We start from the raw sequence: 24018 nt of genomic DNA, 5'->3' as shown, positions 1-24018 counted from the left end.
TTACATGTGGACATGGATAAGGCAGGAATTTCTGAGCCTCAGTTTCCCCTGGACAAAATCAGGAAGGTCTTCTAACAATGGCCCCATAAATTAGATTCATCACTTATCACTTCTGGCTGGCTCCACCAGGAAACATGCTCTTAAGAAAACATCAGATAATCTAGTTGTACCCGGAAGACGGCAAAACTTAAAAAGACAGTAGAATTTTTGCTTTTTTTTAAAAAAAAAAAAAAACTGGAATGGGCCTTAAGAGAACTGGAAAGGTTTCATGATCAAGTCATTAAGAACAGAACCAGCCTGGGTTTGCTCTGAGCTCTCCCACTCCCTGGGAAAGTAGGGCTTCCTGTTCCTGAGTCTCAGTTTGCTCATCTGTAACACTGGAGTAACAGCATGAAAATCCATGCACGTGTTTCCACGGGCTTCCTGTGAGGGTCCAATGGGGAGAAGCTTGTTCTGGGACACCAGGGAGGCTGGCGTGTGGCACTTGTTCCATGAGCAGAACTCAGAATAGGATGATGATGGTGGTAGAAATAAAGTTGATGGTAAGGATGATGACAGAGTGAGAGTGATGGTGGAGATGGTGGAGATGGTGATGGGGGTGGGGGGTGGAGATGATGATGGTGGTGAGGGTGGTGGGGGTGATGGTGATGGTGGTGGTGATAGTGGTGATGGTGATATGCGGGGATGATAGTGGTGGGGGTGGTGGAGATGGTGATGGTGGTAAGAGTGGAGGTGGTAGAGGTGGTGATGGTGGTGGGGGTGGTGGTAATAATGGTGTTGGTGATGATGGTGGTGGTGGTAGTAGTGGTGATGGTGATGGTAGTTATGGTGATGGTGATGGTGGTGATGATGGTGATGGTAGTTATGGTGGTGGTGGTGATGATGGTGGTGATGATGGTAGTTACGGTGATGGTGGTGGTGATGGTGGTGGTGATGGTGATGGTAGTTATGGTGGTGGTGGTGATGATGGTAGTTATGGTGATGGTGGTTTTAATACTGAAGGGGATGATGCTGATGGGGTTAACCTATTCCATTTCAGATGAGGACATGGAGCCCAGAGTCACATGCTTATACATAGCCTTGCTGAGACTAGAAATTGATCTTCAAGTGCCAGCCAGTTGCCCTTTCTACTGCCCCATGCTAAAAATAAATGGAAAGTGATTTGGCCCAAGGAAACTGGGAACTGTGGGTCAGAGCTGAGGACCGGCAGTTCAGCCTCCTGCCCACCCCAGCTCATTTTACAAGGCCAGAGGACTCACTCTGTCCTCATCAGACCTCAGCCACCGCCTTCTCTGCACAACGCCATCACCCAGTGGCTACTGAGAGGTGAGGGAGAGGGTGAGTTGGAAAAAATCTGCTTTTGGATGAGCAAGTCGCTCCCAGCGACTTGATAACAGCTGGTCCCTCACTACCTTTTGAGAAACTCCCCCGGGGGGAGTTGATTTACTTTCTGGTTTCAACCCAAGAGACAAAATAATCTATTGAATTTGTCGATTTCATTTTCCAGATGGGGCTAAGTGGTCCCTCAAGGGGCTTGTGATCAAGCCTGTGAGAAGCCAGAAAGGACGGGGAGAAGAATGGGACAGGGAAATGCCCCAGGCACACACCAGGCAGAAGCAGCAGAATTGCCACCGCAAGCCAGCTCCAGTCCCAGGGAGCACTGAGCTTCCCTCACTATGAGAAAAACCGGTTTTAGAATTCAAAGGAACCACACCATCAGGGGACAGCTGCCCCAAGAGCCCAAGGCTCACAATTTCCCATAGGGGATCTTAGCAGGTGTTGCTAACAGAGAGTGACATTCTCCACCAAGCCCAGAGCCGCCCTCCAAAGTCTCTCAGTCAAGAGCTCCCAGCAGGCATGAGCAATCGATCCAAGTAGACACCAGGATGAACATGATTTCTGCCCAGTATGTGGGCGTAAGACCACAAATGACTCCTCAGGTCGTGTGCCTATTGGAAAAGGCATTGAGGAGTAGTTGTGTCATACAAGATCCAGATAGCAGCAGCAGGAAGAGTCAGCTCCCCGACCTGGTTGCATTCCAAGCACTGCAGGTGGTTTTCATCCATCCATTCATTCATTCCCTCCCTCCCTCGCCCACCTGCCCCACCATTCATCCACTCTGTCATTATTTTTTAATTCAACAAATACTTACTGTGCATTCTAGGTGCTAGACTCTGTCCTGGATACAGATCCTGACTACATGGAGCTTGTGGTCTGCAGTGGGTGGGATGGGGGTTCTGCAAAGGCTGGTAAGTTGGTAAAGGCACAGGACAAACCCGTCAGAGGGACAGGAGCACAGAGCTGTGGAAAGTAGACATGCCCGATGGTGCCACCGAGGCCGGGGGTGCAGCAACCCCCTCAAGCATGAGTCTGCGTGTGACCCCTCACCTGCTAAGACCCTGCAGTGACTCCCCCCTGCCCATGCTCTGGCCCCTCTCACCTCCAGCGCTCACCCCACACCCACCTTTTGCACTGAAGGTGCTGGCCCAGACTGAAAGTCCAAGCTCTTGAAGGGGAGACACTCCAGGGAAGCCCCGTAAGAACCGAAACTCAGTCTGGTTTGCATCCTGTGGCCTCCCCAGTGCCCAGGGTCCTTGGAGGAGCACCAGGCATGGAAGATGAACTTGAGGAATTGTGTGTAGGTACAGAGGAGCGATTCTCTGACCCCACCCTTGGCCCAGTGCCCAGCACAGGCCCTGTGCCTTTAACTGTTGAAAGAGAAGAGGGAGAAAAAAGAAAAGAGGTAAAAAGGCGAAGAAAGTAGAAAGGAGAGGGAGGGGAAGCCGGAGGCGGGAAGAGGAGGGCGGGAGAAGGAAACACCCCGCGTATGTCGTGGGGAAAGGTCGCACCATAAACAAGCTTTCCAAAGCTCAACTCCCACACAGAGAGACTCGGTCATCCTAAATTATTTTCAGAACAAAGTATTTAAAAAGAAAAAAATACATGCAGACTCCCCAGCCTGTCCATGCAGGGCCGAGGTGGCAAGAAGAGGGTGGCCTGACACTATGCATGATGGGTGGGGCCCGTTTGGATGCTGCGAGCCAAAAAGCATTTTTGTGGGCTCGTAATTTCTGAGAGCTCCTGGCAGGGCGAACTGGCTCCAGGCTCAGACTCCTGCAAAGACCGGCACCGCCACTGCTCTGTCCACGCGGGTCAGGCTTTCTGTTGGGCCTTAGTCTCCCCATCCCTGAAACAAAGGGCGGGCTGAGGTCACCTCTAACGCAAGCCCAACACGGAGTCTCTCCTAAGTTCTCCTCTTGGAATCCTCCATCAGCCCACATCAGTCCTCCTGATAGTAATAATAATCATTACGATAATAATAGTAATTATTCTTACAGCAGCTACCACTTATCGAAGCACTTATTTCATCTTCACAGCCATCCATCGTGTACGGTAGATTTATGGTCTCCATTTCACAGGAGAGGAAACTGACGTTCAGAGAGGTTATGTACCTTGCCCAAAGGAACACAGCTAATAGGGGTGGAACTGGATTCCAGACATGTCTGAGGCCCCAACCTCGATTCATAGCTCTAGCAGGATGAGTGTGTAACATACATACACACACACACACACACACACACACACACACACTCCCAGTAAGCACTGGAGGAAGAAAAGAGGAGGAATGTTTGTGGTGGTGACGTCATCACTGTGGCCCGCCCAGCTTCCCTCCTACCCTTTTTTTTAACCCCCTGATAAAGGCTCCCCTGACACATATTCAGGGTTTTACAGGACTTTCCTCCCAAGTACTTATACAGGAACTGTCGATCACAGAGGCAGCCTGACCAATCACAGCGTAGAAGCCATCTTCCAGCCACTGTGATTGGCTCAAGTGTGGCACACGTGACTCAGGAAAGCCAATCAGAGCCTTTCTACCGTCTGAAGGGTGGAGGAGGAGGTTCGCTCCCCTCTGGGGTTGCTAGGCTGCGATGATGGACAGGTAGAGCTTCCAGGGACCTTGGCCCTGCTGGTACCCATGGCTCCCCATTGCCCACCCCTGTAGGGGAGAATGTGGCTACAGACTGGGAAGGCGAGGGGGAGATGGAGAGAGGGAGCCCTCAGCCCACGGCTGGGCTGAAACCCACTCCAAACGGTCCTTCCCAGTATTGAGCCACCAGAGATGCCAGCACTGAGACCCTGTCCCTTTCCATCAGAGTGCTGAGTGACAGTTCCGACCAGCGGTGCATCCGCCATGACTTCATGTCTCTCCCTCTCCTCTCCTTCACACGCACACACCGACATCTACTGTTGGGAAATGGAGACAGCTCTGGAAGAGGGAGGAGGAGGAGCAGAGGAGGAAAAGCACTGGGGAAAGATGCCGAATCCCTCTTCCTTCCCTTGGAGACCCAGCGTGGTGTCCATCCACAGGGCGGGTCAGGCCGCCCTCCCCAGGGCACGGCTGCTCCTCGCCCATGGCCAGTCCTCTTCCTGCTTCAGCTCATTTCCTCCTGGGGCAACCCGCAAGGTGGTTGCTCTCTGTTCTCTTTTCTCTTTCTTTCTTTCTTTCTTTCTTTCTTTCTTTCTTTCTTTCTTTCTTTCTTTCTTTCTTTCTTTCTTTCTTTTTCTTTCTTTCTTTCTTTCGTTCTTTCCTTCCTTTCTTTCTTTCTTCACCACAAGGTCTCCCCGTTGACGACAATTGACGTTTCACCTCTGTCGTCTCTGATATGCCAAGGGAGCACCTGAGACCAGAAGGTCTCCCCAGCACCTCCTGATACCTGGGCACATGGCCGTTCAGGCTTCTAGAAAAGTTGTCCCCACACCGTCTTTCTAAACCATAAATGTGATCATGTCATGTTTCCTCCCTAAGCCCTTCCATGGCTCCCCATTGCCCATGGGATCAAGTCCAGGAACTCAACACGGTGGACAAGGCCATGCTTCTTTGGCTTCGTCTCTTTTATTCCCACCCCTTCTAATCCACACTGTGGCTGTTCCCCAGCTCTGTCTCCCCCAGCCGCAGACATGGAAGCCTGCTGCTCCTCTTCCTTGGAGAGCTGTTCTCTTGTCCATTCTTCTCACTCCTCCTTCAGGGCAGACGCCACCTTCCCTATAGTGAGAAGCGCCTGTCATGTCAGACTCACACTGCTACTTGGTCTGGTAACAGAAAACCCTTCCTCCTTTGGAGGATGTACCTAATGGAGTTCGGGCGGGGCTCTCCAGGGCTCCTTACCCCAGCTGCAGGTACTCACACCTGGACTGTCACCAAGCTGAACATGGCTGAGACCCCACAGGTCTCTAAGCCCACAAGAGAAGGCCACATGGCTTTGCTTTCCTCTTCCTCCCTCCGCCCCTGACCCAGGAGCATCATCCAGGAGCTGAAGCATCTACCAGTGTATTTTGAATAAATGGATTTAAAAATTGCCTTTAAATTTGATCAAGCTAAAAAGAGCTAAGGTCTCTCCTACTAAAAAAATTCTCACTGTAGTTCACAGAGGACCCCCATTTTCCATTTAGAGCGAGGAGGGTTCAAATCCTAGCTACCTAATACGTTGGTGTGGATGCGGCACTTTGAATGGCGTTCTCTCTCTTGTCTTCCTGCAGTCTTGGACACGTGGCTTAAAATTAAGGCTCAGATGAAATGATATACGTAAAACGCATCGGGCAGGGGATGGCACAGTGAGAACCAGTAAAGGGTCATGATGATTAAATGACCTCCTAGATAGTAGACAGGGCACCAGGGGAGAGGAGGCTCACGGGAGTCCCAGGTCATGCTCCCTCCCCAGCCTCCTTTCCTCATTCACAAAATGCAGAGAAGAGCATCTTCTGAGTCGGCCTCCTGCGTTGCACTGAGGATCCAAATCCCATCATGCTCTCAAGGGTCAGGACAAGAGAAGCCAAACTTCTGAACACTTGAAAGTGTTACTGCGATCACTTTGATCCCGACGGCATCTCAATCTTAGACACAACCATGGTGTCTAAGTAACCCAACACAATCTAAGTGTCCATCATACCATAGTTCACTCTGGTGGGAGTGGGGTGAGGGGCCTCGGCTCCCTGTAGCCATTCAGGGACCCAGGCCACCTTAGTACTGCCACCAACCCGACAGATGAACTCTGCCACTGTCGGAATGTCTCCTCCAAATCTCACATTGATAGGTAGTTGCCATTTTAACAGGACTAAGAGGGGAGACCTTGAAGAAGTGGAGAAGTCATAAGGGCTCTGCCCTCATGAACAGGTTAATTCCACTGTCATGGGCTTGTTGTGACTTTGGCTGGCGCTCTCCCTCTGCTCCAGCTCCCCTGTGCTTCCTCCCCTTCCACCATGCCATCAAGCCACAAAAGCCCTCGCCATGCTCTGGGACTTCCTGGACTCCAGAACTGTAAGGTATATATGCGTCTTCTCCATAAATCACCCGGTCTTTGGTATTTTGTTACAGCAGCAGAAAATAGACTCAAGCAACCTCCAAGGTTTCCCCAAAGGTGAAGAGAGAGACTAGAACAGAGGTCAGCCAACCATGTCCCACAGGCCAAATCCAGCCTGCGCCCTTCCAACAGCTGCACTGAACACAGCCAGGCTCACTCTCTGACATCTTGTCTGTGGCACCCTTTGTGGTACAGTGACAGAATTGAGCAGTCCTGACAAAGCTGTCATGGTCCCTAAAGCCAAAGCCAGCTCCTACCATTAAGAATATGCCTGCTGGCCCAGAGACTGCGAGATCACGCTGGGGTATACAGTCCTGTCTGGAAGAGGCTCACATTCCTCCGCAGCATGGCCCCACCTGCAAAGCAGGCTGGGAAATGCAGTCTTCCTAGGCACCCAGAGGAAAGTGAAGCGCAGTTCCACGGTCTGGTGGTACTGTCTCTGCCACAATCAGTTCTTGAATTGTACAGTGTAAGGCACATGGGGACACATGGGGGCCCAGGGCTGAAACCATGGATCAGACAGGTCAACATCACCAAAGATCTCACCCCGACTAAGGGAGGTCTGCAGACCACCAGGCACGGGGATAATAGTAGCAAAGCAGCCCAGACGGTCAGTTCTTTATCATGCAACTGGTACCTGCTAAGATCAAGATGCATCGTCTCCTTTAATTGGCATGAAAATCCCAAGAGGTCAGATGTTTGACTTCCATTTCCAAATGGAGAACCCGAGGCACGCAGGCTGTAATTGGTAAAAATCTGGATTCGAACACAGGTCTGCCAGACTCCGGCGCCTGAACCCTGAAGTGCTCTCACTGCCCAGCAGCGGCCTTAGTCACAGTGCCCAGTAGGCTCAGCTCTGGGTGCTGGGGAAGGGTCCCCAGGTGTGCCGAGACCCCTGCAGGAAACAGCCGGCACTGGCAGAAGAGTTTGCCTGGGGAGAGCTTGACAACAGTGCGAGGAGAGGGGACCCAGGGGTTGGTGGACCACCGAGACCAGCTACAGAGGACACCGAGATGCCCAGAGCTTAAAGGGACAAAGGTTGGGATGGCTTCCTGGAGCCTAGGAAATGCCCTCCCTCCAGAAGTGGGGCCACTAGGCAGGTGGACTAGGCAAGAGCCATGGGGAAGTAGAGAGAGGAGGGGGCGCACCTGGGCCTCTCCCCCCTCACCCACCAGTCTTCTGGTGCCTTCTACTGGCCAAACCCAACCGGAAGCTGTCACTGAGAAAGGCAGAGAAGGGACGGGGGCACGTTAGGAATCATCAACACAGCCCTGATTCATCTCGAGAATGGGCTCACATCCTCTGCCCCCTGGAAGTTCTCTACGCACAAGTGCCACAACAGTAAACCGATGACAACATCATCGGTTTCAGGGACCCCTGTACCCTGTGGGTGAGCATCATGGCCCCGGAGGGCAGGGCCAGCATTTTCTCTCCATGTAACTCCAAGTGAGGTCAGGGGAGGCCCCATCTCCCACGTGGGGGGGTGGTCATTCATCTGGGGAATTGGCAGCCCCTTCACTTCAGCCTCGGGCTGAGAACCTTCCAAGGGACCATTTGGTTGAAGTTTGGATTCAGCGTTGGCCAGTTTCCACCCTCTCCCAGGATATCCCTAACTCCCGAGGGGAGGGTCAGAATGTGTCTCCGTGTGTGTGTGTGTGTGTGTGTGTGTGTGTGTGTCCAGCCACTTCCATAGCCCCGGGATCCCTCTTCCCTTTCAGAAGAGTTGGCAAATGGATATCTATTGACCATTGAGAGAGGACCCACCAGGCCGGCCTTGGGCGGAGCAGGCCGCACTGAGAATGAGCTCTTCAGTGAAGAGCGGCCAACCCCCATCCAGCCCTCATTTCCCATCCTGCCTGAGAAAGCCTTGCCCTGCCCACCTGCCACTGTCTCTGTACCTATGGATCGCCCTGGGTTCAAACCACTCAGAGACAAGAAGGCCCAGGGAAGCCCCATCACTCTCTCCACCTAGTGGGATGTCAGGGGCTCGCTCCACCGTGCTCTTCTCGGGGAGGATCTGACTTGGTGGACCGTTTCATGACTCAAAGCTCTGAAACATGGCTGGCATTTCCCGGGGTGAGCGTGGATGTCCCCGAAACAGGATGACCAAACACGAGGCTATTTTTAGGCAAGAAAACTGGCTCAGTTCCTCTCCGTCAAATCCAATCCGTTTCTCCAGTCCACACCAACCAAAATGCAGTCACCAATGGCCCGGAACACCCTGGCTGGGGGCGCACCCTCCTGCCAGCGATCTGAGGTCCTGTGGGTAGGACTTCAGGGTCAGGAAGCCCAGCTGTGTGACTTTGGGCGACTTACGGAATTCTTAGAGTTAGTCCTACTGGGTATCACAGAGGCCCCGGGGAGGCCCTCCCGGGGCTGGTGGGCATGCTTCTGGCAGGAACCTGTGTACGGGTCAGCTCCAGCTTTCCTGATTGCAACCCACCCCAGGGCCTTTGAACATTTCATTCATTTGGAAGGTGAGTCCAAGAAGCAAGGGTGAGCACATGAGGACAAAGAAAAGCCCTTTTATGACCGTATTGTATTGTCAAAGTCACTGCCCCAGGAAATGGCCCTGATTGTGCAGGGGCCTCCTGAGATGTGTACAGAATGGCTTCCAAACTGGGCTGAAGTCCTGACCCATCCTCCGTCGGCTAATCCTCCACTCCTGGATAGAGCTTGGGTGCCATCTAGCAGGTTCTCAAGGGCATTGGGGGAGTCCCTGGGACAAATGCAGAAATCCCAGGAGCCAGTCCTTGGGGGTCCGCTTCAGGGAAGTGTGAGCTCACGGGAACTGCCCACCCCCGCTGAGGCGGAAACCAGAGGGACAGGAGGAGGTGGCAATAGGGCACCGTGGCACCTTAACACCCACCTCGAATTCTAACCAGCAAGTGAGAGGATTGCAGCCCCCCACCCCCAGCAAGTCCCCCATCGGTAACAGCTGAAGGTGGGGTGTTGAGGGCCCTGGTGACTGCACAAGCACCGCGTGGTCACATCAACACAGCTAACGGCTTCCTCTCGCGTGCCAGCTCTGGGCAGTCGGAAGCAGCCGCCCTGTCCTGGCAAGGATTCAAGACACCTCGGCTGGTTGGCGGGAAGAAGCTCGGTGATCGATTTTTGATGCCTGCCACGGTAGCGGGAGGAGAGCAGGGGTGTGGGCTGCTGATCTCGTGTGGCCAACATTCAGAATATGTCGTTTCTTTCTCCAAGTCTCCGACTCCATACCTAGGGGTTAAGCGCCATCGTTTGTAAAGTGAGGGAAATACTATGTTTTACTGGGTGGTCCCCAGGAAGACTGTGAAGAAGCCATAACTTGACAGGAACTTTGGAAAGAGAGAGGGTATAGGATGAGACCACCCCAGTCTCCCTGCTCCTCTCTGCTCAGGGCTCTTCTGAAAGCGCTTGGGGAGTAAAGTGTTTCTCTAAGCAGACGGACCCGGTTCGCTTCTTGCCACTAAAAGGCACTGAAGGAGATGTTTGGCTCAGGGACCCTTATTTGGCTTTGAACCTTGGAGTCAATCAATTGCTCATTTCTGCCCATCAACTTTGACTGTGCTCAGGGTAAGACAGTACCCTAAATTCCCTTCATTTCCTGTGAACCCTTCACACCCTCAATGTCTCTAGTTTAGAAAACATTGATGCCCTTGCCCTCCCCTGCCCAAGAATGAACTTCAATTATTGTAAGCTATGGGTCAGCCGACTACAGCCCAGGGGTCAGTCACCTGTTTCTATAGTTTTATTCAATCACAGCCACGTCCATTCATTTACATATCGCCTCTGACATTTTTCATGCTCTAAAATTATAGTTCAGTGGGTAGAAGACACACCCTATAGTTCTTGGTCTAAACTTTTTAGTATCTGGCACTTCGAGAAAAACTGTTTGATGATCTCTGGTCTACTTTCATCTAACTATCCATCCTCTGGGTACCACAATTGGTTTAGAGGTAAAAAATTAACACAAACTAGGTCAATGAAACTCAAAGCTCTCTGCTTCTCTGAGCATGAAGTTGAAAGGATGTGAGGTCTGGAGCCCATGCAGCCATTTTGCAGTTTTGAGGAAGGGTTTATCTTTCTGCCCTCAAAGATCAAGTAGAAGAGACAAGGCTGCACAACTGAAACCACAGAATGAGAGTGAGCCTTTATACGTGGCATAGATAAATAGAACATGTAGGAGGGCTTCCAGGAGGTAGCGTGATTGAAGCTAGACCTAAGAGTTAGCAGAATTGAACTTAAGGAAAAGGTACAGATGTGGCAGGTGGGAGGGGGGATGGGCACACCAGTGTGACACAGCAGTGAGTCACAGCCAGCCTGTCCATGGGGTTCCCTCAGAGGGGGAGCTGCGTTCCCTAGCTGGGGAGCAATGGGGGGCCAAGCACCCTGCATTGTGCTCAAAGCCTGCGTCCACCCAGGTGCCCTCTCTTCTTATGCCCACTTTCAGGGGTAGAAACTGAGGCTTCAGAGGACACCCCCCAGCTCCCGATTGCCCCCTCCTCCTCCGCACTCCCCTCGGTGGCTCCTGTAATCCTGGGGGGCTGGGTGGTGGCATCCTGTTTTCCTGGCCAGAACAGGGCCCTGTGTAGAAGGAGCTGGAGCTATTTCTCAGGCAAGGCACAGCGGGAGAAGGTCAAGGCGTCCCGGCATTCCCAAGGGCACAGAAAGTGTACTCCAGCCTCCAGGGCCCTTTCCTTGACCATCAACCCCAGAATAAAGTAAATTCCAGATGCAACAACCTGGCCCAAGTCCCACCTTTCCAGTCCCATCCTCCACCACGCCGCCCGGGGCCTGCAGGCTTGGACAAGGGCATGTGTGGCCAACATTCAGAATAAGTCGTCTCTTTCTCTGAGTTCCAGCTTTCCAGGTTGCAACCCACCCCAGGGCCTTTGAACAAGCTGTTCTCTCTGCCTGGAGATTCTCCACGGTTACCTCTTTGGCATCTTCCAGATCTCATCCAACTTCCCTTTCCCAGGGAAACCTTTGCAGGTGCCAGGCCCAGATTGGAACAAGGGCCCTTTAGTACCCCCTGGTGTACCTGCCCCCTCTCAGTTCATCCTCCCCCAAGTTCCTACCCTAGAGAGGCTCAGACAGGGACTCCCCAGGGAGCCGGGGTCTCTATTCTTAAGAGCCCCACCCCGGCGGGCCAGACCACTTCCCCTGCAGATCAGCCAGATGAGACCCACGCCTCCCGGTCAGCAGAAAGCACCTGCATTCTGCAGCCCTGCTCACTGGGCCTGACCTCCCAGGCTCCAGGCTCTGGCTGATGGGGGCAGAGCGGGCACTTGACGGGGCAGCCGTGGAAAGCCCCATTAGTGTAAGAGCAGAGCGAGGGACTTGGTTCCCTGCATCACCCCCGCCCCAATGCCTCTGCTTTTCAAACTGCGAATCTTCCTTCCCCCACCACAAACGATGATTGTGAAAATTCAAAAATGGAGAAGATAAAAATGTCCCCTTGACCTCATCGCCCCGCCTTTATACAGTTACAGTTTGATGTATCTTTCAACCTGCTTTTTGCAATACTGAGGATTGAACAACCCCTTTTGCTTCTTCTTTTTTTATTTCTTTATTTTTTTTGTTTTGGGACAGAGTCTCCAAGTTACCCAGCCTGGCCTCCAACTTGCAATCCTCCTGCCTCAGCCTCCCAAATCTCTGGGATCACAGTGTGTGCCTTTGTAAGGACATCTTTTAGATAAATAGGATTAGACTGCATGTATTACTTTGTTATCCACATTCAAATGTGAAACAGGCTTCTCTTCACGGAGACAGGAACATCCTGAGCTCTTTTTTTTTCTGAACAATCGTCCACCAGCCCCATTGTGTGGATATACCATGACTTACTGACCCCACTCCCAGCAACAGACAATAGGGCTGTTGGTTCTCCACGTTATAAATGGCATGGTGACGAACATCTTGTCCCCACAGCTTTGCACCCCATTCTGTCTTTCATTTGTCCATGTTTGGGAATGGACCCCTGGAAGCAGGATCGCCAAGCCAAGTCCAAGTCACCCAGGTAAGGCCTTGGACGGTCATCGCTGTCCTCCCGATCCGTATAGCAATCTGTTACCCGCTCCTGGCAGACGGAAAATGACAGTGTTTCCCATCTTTGACTTTCAAATTAATGAAGATGCACAACCCTGTTTTTAAAAATCTACTTTTTTATTCCTAAATAATTTGAGATTCGCCAAAAAGTTGTAACGATAGTAGAGAAAGTTCCCCGCATACTTCCGACTCAGTTTCCCCTTCCGGTGACATGGAACCAAGCGGCCAAGTCACGTGGGGACCATGCTACCCCCAAAATATCTGACCTTATTGCATTTCACCTGTTTTTTGGTAACTTTTTTCTTCATTCCAGGATCCCCCCACCTAAGTGTATCTCCCAAGTCCTCCTCCTAGTCCCCAAACCCCCATCTCTCTCTGCATTTCTACGACCCCTTTACAGAGGACCGGCCAGTTATAGAGTAGAAGGTTCCCTGATTTGGACTCGCAGGTTGTCCCCGGGAGGGCAGGAGGGGAAGCAGGTGGGCAAGGGCACCAGGGAACCAACGTGTCCTCTCAGTGTCAGGGGCTTCCAGGTGTCCCCGGGTCTCACCACGGTGACCTGTGTCTTGATGGTGTGGCGGTGCCTACAGGTTTCTCTGCTGTAAACTTACTACCCACCCCTCGGTCGTGAATCAGTACCGGGGACGGATGCTGCTGTCCCCCGAGGTCAAAAACACCTCCCCAGACTGTGGCCCCATCGCGCTCACATCCATCCCTGGACGCTGTCTGCTGCGGCATCTTCTGAAAACTGGACCCAATCAATAAAAAATGGGAAACAGAAGGCACAGGACTTTAAACTTTGAATGGCAACAGGAATCCAACAGGATAATTTATAGACCACACTCTCATTCTACTTGAGTCAGGACAGTTTCTGTGGAAAAGACCAAGGCCGGACTTCAATTAACATCAGCAAAAATAAAGGCACTCACTGGCTCCATTGACTAAAATCAGCTTCAGGCGTGGCTGGATCCAGGGCCTCCAGTGAAATCATTAAGGCTTCATGCTTATCTCTCTCTCCCACTCCTCCCCCTTATCTTGGAGCTATTTGTATCCATCCACAGGAAAATCCTCTCTACAGCTCTCATAGTAGCTGTAGGCTTCTCATCCTTTCAATTACAACTCCAGCAGACAGAGAGCGCTCCCTTTCTCAGAGCCCCACAGGTCCTTGAATGGAATCTTAGAATACATGCTTTGTTCTCTCCCAGGGCTCCCTTTTAACTGGAAATCCAGACATGTTGGGAGACATCTGGATGTAGCACTCTTGGCCTCAAACACTCCCGAAGACTCCCGCCCACTTCCCCGGGGTCTCACCTCCTCACTTCCCGGGTCTCACCTCCTCAGTCCCCAGGACCATCTCCAGCCTTGCCTCGGACAGCAGTGTCTGCTCTGCCTGTGGGTCCAGCCACCCTTCATGAGGTGCTAAGGACAGACAAGCCCCCAACACGCTCTCCCTCCTTGAGGGAATCAGGAAACCTGAAAGAGCCCAGCAGAGAGGGAACACTGTGTCCAGGACAGGGCTCCCCTTTGGCATCGGGATTTTTAGGACCTGCACATTCCTTACCTCTGTCTGTTTGTGGGACTCCTCAGAGCGGCACCCTGAGGAAACGGTGTCCTGGGTGTTACGACCACCTGCACACGTGTGGACAGGAGTCCGCAGGGGCCACTCAAGTGACCTCGCCGGGCAGGCCAATGCCTCTGGTCCTTGCTGCAGGGCAGACCCCCGAGGTCCAGCTGGGGGGGACTCTGCATTTCTGATGAGCACCTCAGGGTCCCTGGGACTGGCCCATGGGCTGTGCTTTGAGGACCTCAGGGCTCCGTGATCAAAGCCAGAGAGCATGTCGGGGAGAAGGGGACTGAGGAGAAGGGACGGGGCGCAGGAGGAAGGGAAATGGGCACCTCTGAGGCTCTATTGGAAAGTGGCAGGCTCCAGTGTGACACCACCACAAAGTAACAAATGAATAAAATAAAAAGACCCTGCCGTCCCTCCTGGATCCCACGCGTTGCCATTGTCCCCCGCACCTGCGTCACCCACCCTGCACCCCCACGCGCCCCTTCCCCGTGGACAGACTGAGGCCGAAGGGCCCCATCCCGCCCGCCATCTCCACTCCCCCGTGTTGCCATTTGGAACATAAATCTAAAAAGCTGGCCGAGAGTGCAAACTCAGAGAAAGGCCTTCATCCAGAGGCCTCCGGTTTCTCCCATAATGAGGCCAGTTGGAAGCTGTTAGCCCAGATGGGAACCAGCCAGCAACAGGTGAACGGCCGGCCACCTATCAGCACCACGCCAAGGGGTGACGCGCTCCGGCTTGGGCTCCCCGCGGCCAGGGGCCAAGCCCCAGAGCACCTGTCGGCAAATGAGAGAAGGGTCTGCGCTCTCTGAACTGGTTACCCTGGGCTTCCCGTCTGGGAGCCCCCGGGGAGCATGGTTTCCCCAAGTTCATATATAGTGCTAATGAGGGGTAGCCGTGGGGGAAGGCCAGGTCTACCTGATCCAGGGCTTGGAAGGAAGCCAGGGTCTCTCTGGTCATAGATTCTCTCTCTCTCTAGGTTCTTGGGCTGCGCGGGGAGATTAAGATGTATAGTCTGCAAATGGGCTAACCTGTTCCAGGCCCCTTTAATGAGGCTTCCTATAATAGGGCCATTTCTCTTTCTTATGTATGAATATGCACACACACACACACACACACACACGCACGCACCTTAACATGATCCATATGGAAGTAAAAAGTTCTCCTTTACTCTCTCTTTTCAAGCAGACTCTATAATGAGCAACACTTTTTTTTTAAATCAAATGAAAATTCATGGTCCAACAAACATTTCCAGAGAATCCAGTAGGTAGTTCCAGCTAACGGGCCAGGCGCCCTCTTAAGACACGGTGGACAGGCAGCTGTGATCAGCCGGACCAACGGTCCCTCTGGGGCCTGGTGGGAACCCAGCAACAAGCCAAGATGAGGTCTGCCAGAAGCACTGGCCACTCTGAGACTCTGGATAAAGAGATGTGAGCAGCTTCGAACCCTCGATCCCCGTAGACCCGCAACGTTATGTTCTGAATCACTCAGACCTTCATCCACCTAAAAGGAGAACATTCTTGCTGCCCATGACACCAGGTATCTCCTGGCTCTAAAATATACAGTGGGGACGAGAGCAGATCCTGAGACTGCCCCTCAAACCCTTGATTCTTCAATGGCCTTCACTATAATCCACATCAGAGCCTCAAGCAGGAACCACAGGGACATGCCAAAGGTCTCGACTCCATCCGGGATCAAGTGCCCTCTCTGACTTTAAGCCTCCCAAAGAGCAGGGACATTCTCAGGTCTGTCTCCAGATCCAGGGGCATCTGAACTCAAGGTGTCGAACAGGGAGCAAGCTGTTACTGGAAACTGAGTTTTCTGACCACAAGGTAGCAAAATGAGAAGTTACCTTTTTAGAAAATAAATAAATAAATATTTTTCAAAGCCTTGACCAATGAGAAATAGGAGTCCTCTCCCAGATAACGTGAGACAAAGGGACCATCGAAACCGATCATTACAACAAAGAAAATAACAATAATGGGAAGGCTGCGCATCCTGAAAATCACCTCGGAAGTGCCCAAAGCTGTCATCAGAAGCAAAAATCATAGTATGAAATGCTACTGTTATTATACTTAAAAAGGATCCACATAAATACGCTGAGTGTCCATTCAGGAAGTCGGAAAAGAACAACATAACAAAGCCCCAGGAACTATTAACCAGAGGAAAAAGAGAAATCATGAATTTGGATGATAAAAAATCCCCAAAAAAGAGATAGACAAGGCTCCCAGGGGTTTAATCAAGGGGAAAAAAAAAATAAGGCAGATACACATAATTAGGAGGAAGTGAGTTGGTGGGGTAACCACGGGGAAGGCAAAGATTTAAAAATAGCAGTGCTGCTTAATGACGGGCAAAAGTCCACAGTCGAATGGTTGCAGCATCCAGAAAGTTAGCATTTTAATTCTAGAATGCGTTCTCCCCGGTTCTGCTGAAGCAGACTTGCTCACCAACAAAACAGCGGATGCCCTATGATAAGGAAATGAGTGAAGAACAGGAATAGGAAACTCACAGCAGAATCAGGGCACACAGGCAATTAGTAAGCCAGGAAGCGTGGACCCCGGTGCCCAATCAAAGCCGCAAAAAACAGAAACAATCACGATGCAGCGTTTCTCTCCCCCATCGAATTGGAGAAGATTTGTGTCGGTGGTGGTTCTGGCTGAGAATGGCCACATGCAGTAACAATGGAGCTGGGGTGGCATGGGTGTTCTCATAGACAGGATTGATCTCTCTCTTCTGCAAAACGCTTTGGAAACACTTCTGCGAACGTCTAGCAACTCCCCCTAAACAGAGCAGTTCCAGATGTGTCTTTGGTGGACAAACACTCATGAGCCAGGACCTGATTCCTGCAATGGAGGGTCCTGGGAGAGTCTATTTGGTGAAATGAAGCTGAGAATAAGAACGTCTGGGTCCTGATTGACACCTGCCACCAGATGTCAACTTGAGTGACCTTGACAAAATCTTTAACTCCCCCATGCTCGGATGTGTTTGCTGTCCTTCTTGGTGCGAGCGTCTCCTGGCATTTCCACCTACAAGGGAGGAGACAGAGTGATGAGAAGGTAGTCCTGGAAGAATAGACTGTCAGATAGGAAGGAAAACCCTCTAACCCACTTTCTGCTCCGTTTTCTGTTTCTTAATTGAGCTTAATTGTTTCTTAATCGTGCATCTTACGTGTCAGTGTGCAACAAATATGCACTAAATTAATTAAGGTCCGAAGTGAAGGAATGAATGATACAGAAAGGCTGTTTCCATATGTCTTTTTTTTTCTTGCTCAAACCCAAATCACTGGAAAATACAAAAAAAAAAAAAAATATTGCTAAATTGATCATGATTGTTCGAACACAAATTAGAAGCCAGGGAAGGGGTGCCTGGGCTCCATTTCCTTGCCCCCCGCTTGGGGCTTGCTCACCAGGGCCACACCCAGAATACAGCCCAGCCACAGTAGCCAAATGAAACCCCATCCGCTGGTCACTGAGAGGGTGGACAACCCAGGGCAGCCAATTACAGGTGACTGGTGTTGTGTGACCCACGGTGTCAACCACATGGACTCCGCCGTGACCATCCAGTCCTCAGCCATCACCATCACTAGGAAGATCCTTTTCTTGGTGTGACCACAAGGGTCAGCATGAGGAGCCAGTGTGGGCAAAACCACATTCCAGCTGTGGCCACCACATGACACACGGTTCTCTGTGACAGGATGGGTTAAAACCCAGTCATGATACGGGTTGGCCCAAGTAGGGTTTGGTCAAAGGACAGCCCGTGACACGGTGCCACCACACTACTCCCCAGGTCTCGACACCATCTCAGTCTTTCTCGCGGCTCTCAGGTGGGACTCAGGACCCTCCACAACGCAGGTCCCAGTTCTGTCCCAGATTAGCGGTGGATGTCACAGACTGAGTCGTATCCGCCCCCCAGAAAAACTCCCTCCTTGAAGTCCTAACCCCTAGCCCATCGCAATGTGACTCGGTGTGGGGACGGAGGTCGTTAGGTTAGAGGGTGGCCATGGGGTGGGCCCCCATCCAGGCCGACCTACAAGAAGAGGATATTGGGACATCAACAGATAGGGAGGGGAGGGGGAGGGAAGGACAGGGAGAAGGCAGCCATTGCAAGCCAAGGAGAGGGACCCCAGAAGGGACCAGCGCTGTTGACTTTGACCTTGAACTTGCAGCCCCAGAACTGCAAGAAGAGCTATTTCTGCAGTGGAAGCCGCCCAGTCTGTGGTGCCTGACTGAGACTCATGTAGTAAATCCATGATTAGATGGAAAATCAAAACTCAAGTTCTAAAAGAGCATATACGTTAGCAGATCTGTATGACCACGCTGTGCCGGGTGTGAAGCAGTGTAGGGCGTGTGCACATGGGCGTGTGGGTGAGAATGTGTGCACCCATCATGAAAAATATTCAGAACATTCCAGACCCAAGAGTTCACAGTGGCCCTCTCTGGGCGGGGGATCACAGGTGATCAGAAGGAATGAGCCTGTGGCAGGTGGTTCTTCCTAACCCACGCGGCTTTTCCTGTAGACATGTACTAGCCACCTGATCCCCAGAGATTTAAAACAGTTTGTCTGTCCCCGATAACGAAGCCCATCCCGCGTAGGAGAACTGTGCCAGGCACTTCCTGTCTTGTCTATTTGAACTCACGTAAATCTCCATTTCCCCAGATGAGGAAACTGAGGCAGAGAAAGATTAAGTCACCTGTCCAAGGCTCGTGAAGCAGACAGAGAGCAGAGGAGGTCTAGAATCTGGGACCTTAACCACAGAGCTACCCTGCCCCTCTGCCCCTCTGCAGGTGGGGCCTGTTCACTGGGTTACCTGGAGCTTATCTGAACACATTTGGTCTAGTGTGAGATTGGATTCAAGCCTAACGCCCCCCCCCCCCCCACACACACACACATACACATTCAGGCGTATTTGAGTCTTCTTTGCTGTTTGGCAAATTACTTGAGTCCTTTGCATTTAAGGTTCACGGTTTAATTGGATCCAAGACCCCAAACCTGACAAGGTGAGACCCCTCCGGTAAATATATGGAAGATCATCTCAGATGTTCTACTGGCCCGGGTTCCAAGGATCTGACCCGCATGCTCTTGGGCAAGGGGCAGGGCAGGATAAGCAACCCATTCATATTTTATAAGTTTGTTTAATGGAGACTTATTTTTTGGGGTTATGTATTTTTAAAGACCATGTAGCTGAGATTGATGGAGATACTGCTCTGATTCTCCTCTTACCAGCCCAGGAGCTGGAGGAAGCCCAGCCCTTCTGGACCCAGGAGGGACAGGAAAGAGTCACAAATGGACGAACGCTTCCTAAATGTCCATCAGCGTGGATCTGGTCCAATAAATGATGTTCGGCCCGATAATGGAACCCACACGTCGGTTGGAGAGAATGAACCGGAGCTGCAGGTATCATTAAGGAAGGGTGTTCCTGGGGTATTACACGTCACCGAGTACCAGGGAAAATATGATCCTACTTGGTGTTAGTGTGTGTGTGTGTGTGTGTGTGTGTGTGTGTTTTCAAAACCAAGCGGAACAAGCTGGAATTTACGTCTCAGCTCTAGTAAGAATTAGGCCAATGACCTCAAATTCTCTTAACCCCTCTGTGCCCCGTGGCCTCCTCTGCACAATAAGCAGACAGGAGAAGCCCTAGTCCCCCTTCCTCCCTAATGTGCTGCAAGGTGAAGTGAGATACAGCATGCCTGGATTTCCACCTTGCTTGGTAGACATTAAGCACTCAAAAACACCCATCTTGTCAGGCCGTGGAAGAGGTCCCCGGGAACGCTGGCCCACCAATCCCCAGGAACCAGCCCTGCAGGGTGACCTGAGTGGAGGGAGATTTGCATGTTCCCATCCACCTAGCTGAATTCCTCCCACGTGCAGACTGACCCTCATAGTGAAAGTGCAGCGGGCGGGGGTTTGTTTAATGGTTGAAGCTGTCCTGAAGGAGGCACGTGAATCCAGAAGATTCCAGCCATCTAGATGCTGCCTCCTTCCTGGACTTGCAGGTGAGTGTGTCTCTCGGAATCTCTCAGGTGGGAACCAGCAAGGTCACGGTGTGCTCCCAAGCCTGGGCATTGGCAATGAAGGAGGCCCTACTTAATGGTCCCTACTTGCCTTTTTTTTTTTTTTTTTTTTGAGACACGGTCTCACTAAGTTGCGTAGGACCTTGCTAAATTGCTGAGGCTGGCCCCAACCTTGAGATCCTCCTGCCTCCGCCTCCCGAGCCACTGGAATGACAGGCACCAACCACGGTGCCTGGCCCCTTTGAAATTTTCATGATACCCCCAATTTAGTGTTTCCCAAATTGTCTGAGATAAGATTTTTGTGTTTTGTTTTGTAGGATAAAATAAAAAGTACTCTGTTTAAAGCAAAGATTCTAAGCTCTCGTAGTGCGAGGGAGTTGTGACATCAGTTTTGCTTGGTAGTTCCCTGTATCGTAGGTTTGTCAGCGCATTTGACATGTCCAGTGCACTTGACCCCCTGGGGATCCCAGCTTGGTGCCTGCATTTTCTTCTTCAGAGAGCCTCCTTGGTACCACCAAGTGCGCCAGTGAGTGTCACCAAGGCTCCTGCCCATGTTGTTTCCAAACAGCCACATTTTTTTTTCTTGTTTGGTACTGGGGATTGAACTCAGGGGCACTCGACCACAGAGCCCCATTCCCCAGCCCTATTTTGTATTTATTTAGAGACAGGGTCTCACTGAGTTGCTCAGTGCCTTGCCATTGCTGAGGCTGGCTTTGAACTTGCGATCCTCCTGCCTCAGCCTCCTGAGCTGCTGGGATGACAGGCATGTGCCACTTTTAATCCTTGCTTTGACCTGTCCTTGGGAACGTTCCCCCAGGTCACAGGCCACCCATAGCTCAGCTCCACCTGGACTGTCACGCCTTACCCCGGGATCAGCTGGACACCTGAGACCTCTAGCACCTGGCTGCTGCCTGTGGGTGAGCTTCAGAAGGCTCCAACCCCAGCGGCTCTGAGTCAGGGCTCCTGGAATAGCTCACTCTCTTCAATTCTGACTGGTTCGTGCTGGAAGCCTCCAGAGGAGTCCGTTGGACACTGAAGTCGTTCCCAGATGTGAATAAAATAATCACAGGAGTGCCCTACAGTCTGGGGACCCTGCAGGGACCTGAGCCTCAGCACCTCCGGGACCCCGTAGGATAATCTGGGGAGGCGCCGCTGCCTGTCTTTGGGCAGACAAAGTATTGACAAGGGAAAGACCTTGCTCCAAGAGGGTCCACTGCTCAGGTGGGCGGGGAGCGAGTCAAGCCAGATCTCTGCCCTCGGGCCGGGGAAGGCATGGGCCCTGACGGGGCCTGGGCCTCTTTCTGCCCGGGACCAGGAAGAGCCAGGGCAGGAAGGGAAAAATTATTGACTTGAGGAAAACACTCAATTGCAACCTCATGAGTAAATGGGCCATTTATCCCCCCCGTCCAGAGCTCCTTGAAAAGGTGACCGTCCATCAATCCGTCCTCCCAGCCGCTCCTTGATGAGCTGTTCCTCCAATGGGCTCATTTAGCTGATTACAGAGGAATCTGAGAGGAATGGGCCGCCGGAGCCTGGGCCGGGGCCAGGGATGCATTAACCCAGCCAGCGGCTCCACCCCCTCCGCTGAGCCACAGGAACATCTTATTCCTGAAGCCGCGTCCCAGCGGACGGGCTGGGTGAAGCTGGCTCCAGCTTATCGGGTGCTGGGTAGAAAACCCGCTGCCACGGGGCAGGGACTGTCCTGCCCTCCAAGTCCTTGGTGGGGGTGATGACCTCTGGGGCCCGAGCCAGGTTATTCTCAGCTCCCGGGCAGCCGCACGCATGGGGCGCCCACCCTCTAGGAAGGGCGTGTGGGAAGAGATACAGAGACGGGGCCTGGACTGTCACTGCTCCTTGACTCTCTCTCCCAGTATCTTCTACCAGTTCCCACTACTTCCATCTTTTGGGTTAAAGTATTTCCTATGAAGATATCCTAGAGATACCTGACTTCAGCCATTGTGCTGGGGGCCGTTTACACTGTAGTGTGAATCAGTCCATCCAGTCTGTTGAAGACTCTGGGGGTAGGACATAGAAGGATAAGAGAAGAAGACAGACATCAATTCAGAGGACAAGCAGGCCGAGGGGGTGCCCCTTTGGAGACCACAAGGGCACTCAATTCTCTACATGGGAAGGACATAGTAGGGGTTTTTTTGTGGCTCTTCCTCATGATGGTGTTAAGATACCAACCATTCCACATTTGTTTCTTTCTCCAACTTAAAACCCAAGCCCATTTGTATTAAGAGTGCAGAAATCAAATTGAAACCACTTGAGCCTAGGAGAGGATATGTTGGCTCCTGTAGGTTCAGAAGCTTGGGTTTCAGGTATGGCTAGATCCAGGGGCTCAAGGGATATTGTCAACAATCTGTCTCTTTCCAGCTCTAAACTCTTCTTCTTCTTTGTTGATTTCAATCCCAGAGAGGCTGCCCATTTGTGGTTCCCACAAAGGCCATCAGTAGCCCCAAACATCCGTTTTGTCGCTTAGAAACCAGTAGAAAGAGAATAAGCCTTTTTCTGATCCATCCTGCCACAATCCCAGGGCAGACTGTCCTTGGACCCACTTGGGTCTAGCACCACCCTCCAGGTCACCAAGGCCACAGATGGATTGGTCAGTCCACGTCTTGTGCCCTGCAAGGATCTGATGAGAGGTCAGCCCCACGCAGCCCTGTGGCCTGTGAGTGGATGGAGGTGGTCTTCCAAAGGGGATCAGAGGACTTCTTCCAGATAAAAGAGAGAGAGGTGCTAGGGGCAGGAGGAACATCGACCTCATAAAGGGATTGGTACCATCGAGTGTTCCGGGTTCCCACATGGAAAGTTCTAGAATCCAGGAAGAGTGACTCCAAGAGGCAGAGCTAACGGCAGTGACCTCCATGACTCCCACTGACCTCATCCGGATGGGCTATTCCCCGTCTGGAGTTTTATCCTGGAATCTGCTGCTCCTCAGAGTCTCCACCTTGGTGGGCATTACTGTGGCCTGCGTGGTGCACCTCCTAGGACACCTGTGGGGCTGGCCCAGGACCATGAATTTCTTTCTTCATCTCAAGGAGCAACTAAGCTGGCTGAGTGATGCCTCGTGCGAGTCAACCCGCACTCACAAAGCATCAGAGCTTCTTTACGATTAGAGTCATGTTCTCATCAGTGGCTGTGTGACCTGGTGGCTCGTGACTTAACCTCTCTGAACCTCCACTCCCTCCTTCATAAAAGGAGTTTAAATGACTTCTGAGATACAGAGTTCTCTGAGCATCGGATTCGTCGTGCACTTAACCTTCATTAACCAGAAAGAGAAGCGAGGGCCTGATCCTGTAGGGCCCTGTGGCCACCATAAGGACATCGATGTGTCCGGTGCTTGGCACAGCCTGACCCACAGAGGACTCCTAGAAGTGGCAGCACCACGGGGAAGAAGGTGGTAAAGATGCTGCTGAAAGGTGCTGCCCAGCGTCCGGCTGGCAGCTGCTGGTGCCGAGAGCCCAGCCCTGCCCATTGTCCTCCAGATCAACGAGAGCAATTTGCACTTTGAACCCGTGCCGAGAGGATTGCTCGGTAAACACGGGGTGTTTCCTGCCATCACAAGTCTCTATCATGTGTCTGACACCATTATCACCAAAAGGTCACCAGGTGGCACCCATTAGCAGGACTGTCCCTTGTCCCCGTCCTTCACTTCCTCTGATAACAGTGGAATACCCTGAGACCAGCGTATCTGCCCGGGTGTCCTGCCTGTCTTGTGTCTCCTGGCCTTTTGCCCAAAGCCGGCAGCCACCTCCCGGCTGATGTGTGGTGCACAGGTCCAAATGTCCTGGGGACTGTCAGCACCAACCGCCAGGGCTTCGGGCTATCAGGGGTGACACCGTGAAACCAGAAGCTGCCTCCTGCTGGCTCTTGACTCCTCAAAGCTGCTCCTAAGGGTAGCTAATGCTCCCCAGATGGCCGCTGCCCCCTCCCCGGGGGACCCTGGCACTGTCCCTCCAAGGAGGCGCTGGAGAGGAGGTGGAGAGCCCTTGAAGGCACGTCCTCCCACCACCTCTGACCCGGCTAAATGGGCTCTCGCTGCACCTCA

The sequence above is a fragment of the Marmota flaviventris genome, chromosome 1, assembly GCF_047511675.1.
Source record: "Marmota flaviventris isolate mMarFla1 chromosome 1, mMarFla1.hap1, whole genome shotgun sequence".
Taxonomy (NCBI): Eukaryota; Metazoa; Chordata; class Mammalia; order Rodentia; family Sciuridae; genus Marmota; species Marmota flaviventris.
Note: the sequence above shows the minus strand (reverse complement) of the source record.